Here is a 6,000-nt window from a genome sequence, read left to right on the forward strand (position 1 = left end):
ACAGCCTCGGTAACCCAACATCAAGGGAACTCCAGGAAAGGTTGTCCCCGGCCACATTTCTAGTCTCAGATGACTCTCCGCCCCTCCCCGCAACCAGCACCGGTGCGGAAGCACGGTCTCAGCACAAGCAGCCCTCGACCGCAGACTGCAACGAAAGGACCTTGAGCACCTCGCCCTAAGAATTACAACCAAGAGGGCCGTGAAGTGGACCACGCTCCCACTCTCCAGGCTGCACAGTGTCATCCATGCTTCACCGAGTAAAGCAGAGACCACAGTTCTGGCACCTGACTCTCGGGCCCCAGGCAAAAGGCTTGGCCGAGGCACAAGAGAAAGTCCTGACACCTCCACAGTTCGCAGTCTGGGGGCTCCTCCCACCCTATGGAGACGTAGGGCGGGGCAGAGCTAGGCGCCGCGACTCTCAGCCAGACAGGACAGCGGGCTTTCCCGAGCCCCGCCTCACTTGCCAAGGAGGCGGAAACCCGGGAAAGGGGGAGGACGGTCAGGGGGAGTGGCATCGCCGATTCGTACGGACCCTCCGGCCAACCGGATCCCAGGAAGGCGGAGGAAGGCAGATTTCACGCCCCCTCCCTGCCGCGCCCCGAAGCCACAGGCGGGAGACCCCCAGCCCGTCCCCCAACCCCAGCAGGCCAGTGCTAGGCCGCCCAGCCGAGGCCCCGCCCAACCAGGGAGGACTGGAGGGGTGGTCGGCGGCAAAGAGCACTCAGCGCAGGGCCCAGCCCCGCCCCTTTCTCCACAATCGCACGCGCGCGCCGGCCCCGCCCCTGAGCGGCGGCGCGAGAGCCCGCCCCCTCCGCGCGCACCGGGACTACGCTCTCCTCCCCCTCCCGCACCGAGAGCTACCCCGCTCCGCCCCCCACCCCCCTCACACATCCACACGCCTCCCGCCCTCCTGCTCTACGGGAAGCCGAGGAGGTCAGCCCCCCCCAAATACACACCCTCGCTCCGGCGTTACCCGCCACCAGGCTCCCCGCCCCGACCCCGGCCCGGCGTGCTCTCACCGCAAAGCTGCTTCGGCCGCTCCTCACTGCGTGTCTCTCTCGGCGTGAGCCTCTGGGGCAGGGAGGCCCCAAGAACCGCGCGGGGCACAGGCCCGCCAAAGCGGACTGGCAGCCGCCCCTCCGCTAACGGAGCGGCCACAGGCCCCAGTGCCCAGACTGGGAAGGAGGGAGGGAGGGAGGGAGGGAAACTCCGAGGGGGGAAGGGGAGGGGGGGAAGATGGAGAAACCGTCTCCGCCGCCTCTACCGCCGCGGCCGCTTCTCTGTTACCCGGGAAATCCCGCCCACTCGCCCGGCCCGCCCCGCATAGGGAAGACTCAACTTCGCTCCGCACAGGCCGTACTATCCGCCCGTCAAAGATATAGCCAATCGCTGCGCTCTGCCTGCTGATGCCCGCCCCTTCCCCCCCGGCTGGGAGGGGAGGGGGGAGCCGCTTACCTTCTCCACGCCCCTATTGGCGGGGAGCTTCCCTAACTCAACCCCGCCTATTGGAGACGAATTGCTGAATCCCACCCCCAAGCCACAATACTATTGGAGGAGGCGAGGAAGCTCTTCGCATCTCATTGGAAGATTCTACATGTCCCGCCCCGTGCCGTCTCAGCTACAGGCCCAAAAACTCAGCTCCCGCCCTCGCCGGTCACCGCATTGGAAGGCTACCCCTAGCTCTCCGGCTGCCCCAGGAAGGTAAGTAACCGATGTGGGGTAAAATGTCCGTGAGCAGGCTCCTCCTACCACACTGCCGGGCCAGGCCCCGCCTCCAACCACCAGACTGGCTATCTCGGCGCCGGTAGGAGCCTCTATTGGCCAGGATGCCCGTCTAGGAAGCAGCTGACTCCGCCCTGCGCGAGGAGGCTGAACCTTAGCAGTCCTTTTGTGGAATGTTTACACTAGAGACTGAAGCGCAGAGAGTTCCAGGGCCTGTAACAGGAGGTGATGCGGAGCGTAGCAGCGGGAATCCGATGCCTTGGGATCTGAAAGGGAGAGGCAGCAGCATTGCCACCGTGGAGGACCCCCTTACAAAGGCAAAGAGAATCTCATCCTTCCCATCCAGTTCTCTACAATTTACATTTCTGCAGACTGCCTCCCTGTAGACAGAAATATGCGGAGCAGCCAACAGCTCCTATCAGTAAGTAGAATACAGAATTAAGGGCTGGAGATCAAAGTTGAGGAATAGCTCCAGCGGTTGATCAGCTCGCAGCTAGGGATGGCTGCATACTTTTAACACCGACACTCCCTAAACCTGAATATGCAGTCCTAAGAGGGCGGAGATAACCAAAAATGAGGGCAGGGCCCTAACAGCCAACGCCCTGGCAAGCCTCTGAAAGGCGGAGCGTGAAGCGTATGGCAATTGCGATCTCCAGGGTAGATCTGGAGGCATCAGACTCGACGAACTGAGAAAGGAGACCAAACAGGCCATGGCATAAATGAATCTTGCACCACACTTCAGAGAAATGATAAAAGTTCCAGAGTTGGAAATGGAATAAGAACAGCTGTTCCCTCCTCCTTGATCAGCGAGTGTTAATGACAGTTCCTAGGCCCTTTCTGTGTAGGTAATATGGCCTTGAACACAGACGAGGTGCTAGCGATATCTAGGGGGCTTTTATTTATTCACTAAATACGGCGAACTGACGCTGGCCTTGCTTTGGGGGGCGCTCACGGAGCGCCAGGAGAGGAGGGGGCGGGACTAGAGTTTTCCCGCTCTCTTCCGCAAAAAGACTACTCCAAGAGAGCCGAGTCCGTATCCAAGAGACAGGCCCCAGGTAGCTCACTCCCAGGTCCTTTCTTGTCCTTCCTTCGTAATCCGCTGGAGACCACAAGAAATGAGCGCTGGCAACAGGTGGGCCGGACTCCAAACCGGAAGGACAAGGCAGCAAACTGTAAACTTCATCAATAGCCGACAGATGGGAACAATCTCCCAGGGAGCCAGACCCTGCCCCAGGACGGAGCTCAAAAAGTCACACAGACGAAACAAACGAGACCTCTAGGAGGTTACGAAGAAACGGCAAATACGCAGAACCGGGCCTTCTTCCGCTCCTTGCACTGGGTGCCACACGGCGTTCCCACCTGGACATCAAGAACCATTTGGAACTCTAGCAGAATTGGGCCGCCCTCGACTTCTCTGTCAGCAGGGGGTGAGCTGCCCTGGATATTGCCTAAGGCATCCACGGTAATCCTAGGTTGCTCAGCGGTTTTCATAAAGCTTAGTAAGGACAGCGGCTGCCTTGTGTTGGAAAGAAAACACACCGGCAGCGTCCGCAGCGTTCTGAAACTTAGGCTTAGGGCGGTCTCCGGGAAGTTGAGTCGCGAGAAAAGCCAGGATGCAGGATCAGAACTTTACTTGGCGAGGAAGGACAGACCACACCCCCTCCTCCCAACCCTTGCAGAACCGCGAGAGCAAAGCCCCCCAAAGCCACCCTACACCGTTAACCCCTAACTTCAAAGCGAAGGCTACCAGATCTCGAGCCTTGGAGGAAACATCGTGTGCCTTCTCGGTTCTCCCCGCCCCCCTTGCTAAGCGCTCCAAGCCCGGGACTTCCGGGCGGGAGGACTGTTCGGAGGAGCAAGGCGCGCCTTACACATGTGCTGAGCGCGCACACACGCTAGGGGAGGGGGCGGGGAACATGGGTGGGCTTCCCTCTCCAAGCTCGCTCCCCGTAGGGGCGGGGCTATCCAGCCCACCAATCAGAAGTAGGGGCGGACCCTTGCGCCTCACGTAAGCCGCAGGAATCCTCCCTCCGCCCTTCACGGAAAAAAATCCTAGCAACTTAAACTCCAGCCCGGCCTCCGATAGGCGGAGCTGGGAAGAATGTCATCCAATCAACAACCGAGCAGGAAAAAAGGGAGCCTCGCCCAGCCAGTGGAAAACAAGAGAAGGCGGGCCCTCTGAAGAAGCCCGAGACGGGTGGAAGAGAGAAGGGAAGGCCCCGCCCCTCAGCTCGCCTCCAGGCCGGTTGCACAAGCCGTCGCCCGAGTATAGTAAACAGGCTAGGCCCAGGAGTGGAAGCAGAGGTAGTCTGGCGCTCCAAGGGCCGGGCCCCTGCGCCTCCTCTCCTGGCGTCGCCCCGCCCGACCTCCGCGGTTCGCGCCGGCGCCCCGCCCCCCAGCCCGCGGCCGCCATCCCGGCTGACAGGCGCGCCCCCCGCGCCCCTCCCGCCCGCTGATGCATTTCCTTTTCCCGATTCCGAGCGTGGAGACTGTTTGCCCAGTTTCCGACCTTCACTGCCCCTTTCAGGCTACCCCCTCGTGGGCGCGCTCACTCGCCGGTGCCCCCGCCCCCGCCCCTTCCGCGGGCGAGCAGTACGGCAGGGGGAGGGGAAAGGAGCCGCCGTCGCCGCCTTGGGGTGGGCGGGGAAGGAGGCAGCTCCATATTTGCAAAGGGATCAGCTGGGGCTGCGGGTCGAAGCCGCCGAGTTCCTGGAGGTTTTCCACACCCCCGGGCCGGGTTCCGGCGCCGAACGCTGGCTCTCCTGCCACGGCCCGGGAGTTCGGAGAGCCCAGGCCGGCGCAAGGGTCTACTGCCGAGGCGCTGGGGCTCTTTCCGGTGGCCTCCCCCGCCCCCGACCGCCCCTCCCGCAAGTCCGGCGTTGCCCCCGCCCCCAGAGTCCATAACAACCGCGGGCCCAAGGAGCCCGCGCCTCTTCTGAGCGCGCCCACCGCCCCCTCCGACAAGTTTGCGGACAGAAACAAAACCCTTGGGCGGCTGCCGCCCTCGCCCAGCGTGGTTAGCGGGGAAAGCTGCGGGCCTGGGCTCGCTCGCTAACTCCAGCTCTCGACCAACTCCGGGCGGTTTGGTGGGCCCGGCCGGCAGAGCTCAGGCCACCGCCCCCTGCCGAGCCCGCGCGCCGCAGCTCGGGCCCGGTTCTAGTCGGTGTACGGAAATCTCCCCTCTTTTCTTCTTTACAATAATTTTTTAAGGCATTCCAGGACCGCGAGGGATCTCCTTCTGCCGGCCCCTTACCCAGCCCGCCGCCGAAACCTACCGAAACCGACCGCTCGGTGAAATAAACTAGGCAGCACGGCCGGCACACTGGCGACCCCGGGTCGGGTCGACCCCCTCCCCGCGGATCCGGCCCGGCTTGGAAACACACACTGGCGAGCGGGCGGCGCCAAGAGCTCTCCTTCCTGGCCTGCCCCTCGCCTCCCTCGGCCGCCGGACTCCAAGCCTCCCCTAGCTCCGTCCCAGGGCCCGCGGCGCCTGCACCATGGCTGACTGGTCAAAGGGACCAGCCGGCAAACAAGCCCCCCAAACGCCGGAGATTGGGGAGACCAAATTAAAAGCAGCTGTTTAACATACCTTCCGAGCCAGGCGAGGAGTCCTGAATGGGGGGGAACGCCCCCCACAGGCCATTGGCTCCCCGGTGCTCGCGTCAGTCATCCTGGGCCCGCCTCCTCCCCTTGCTCCACCTCTTCCCCTTCATTGAACGCCCCCTCCCTCCAAAAAATAGAAATAAATTAATTAAACTAGCTGTGAGTGGGAGGCGCAACCATGGCAGAGGGCCCCATCTCTACCGCACCGCCGCCTGGAGTTACTTGAGGCCCTTGGACTGGAAGGAGACCTCCTGGGACTCGAAGATCCGCTGGGTGAACCTGGAGGAGGAGCTATTGGGGCTACCCGGCCCCCACATCCTTCTTACACACACCCCATTTGGAACTGGGCAGAGGGGGCGGGTAAGGATACCCTAGCGACTGACTGGAATGTCCCGACTCCCCTGGCTGTGTAACCTAACCGTCCGGCGCCTGCCTAAAAAATGAGCGGTGTAAGCAGCAAGTCCTGCCTTCGGGGTAACAGGCACTTGCCTGAGCACCTAAAGGGGTGAGGCAGACACGTTCATACCGCACCTGCTGCTTTTTGCCGTTACAGAAACTGAATGAGCCGCTCACTCTGTGCCCGCTCAGGGCTCCAGACCTAGCTGAAGAGAGGGTACAGAAAGAGCTAAGGCAATCTGGAAATGTGTATAGAGACACCTCCAGAGGCTCAGAGCA

At 62.2% G+C, this 6,000-nt stretch overlaps 1 protein-coding gene across 2 annotated transcripts in view; it reads right to left on the bottom strand.

Annotated features, from left to right (window-relative positions):
- The window catches only part of SIN3A (SIN3 transcription regulator family member A), a 64,242-nt gene extending 58,893 nt beyond the window's left edge, over positions 1-5,349 (bottom strand). Inside the window, exon 1 of one of the 2 annotated variants that reach the window (XM_055418114.2) lies at positions 5,312-5,349. The gene's annotated coding sequence lies outside the window, so the exon portion shown is untranslated. Of the gene's footprint in view, positions 1-1,019; positions 1,256-5,311 lie in introns of those variants that run through there. The other variant, XM_055418113.2, reaches the window with a different exon arrangement.
- Between the last annotated feature and the right edge of the window lie 651 nt (positions 5,350-6,000).

The sequence above is a fragment of the Moschus berezovskii genome, chromosome 21 (genome assembly GCF_049115385.1).
Source record: "Moschus berezovskii isolate FMDL1 chromosome 21, NW_MosBer_1.0, whole genome shotgun sequence".
NCBI lineage: Eukaryota > Metazoa > Chordata > Mammalia > Artiodactyla > Moschidae > Moschus > Moschus berezovskii.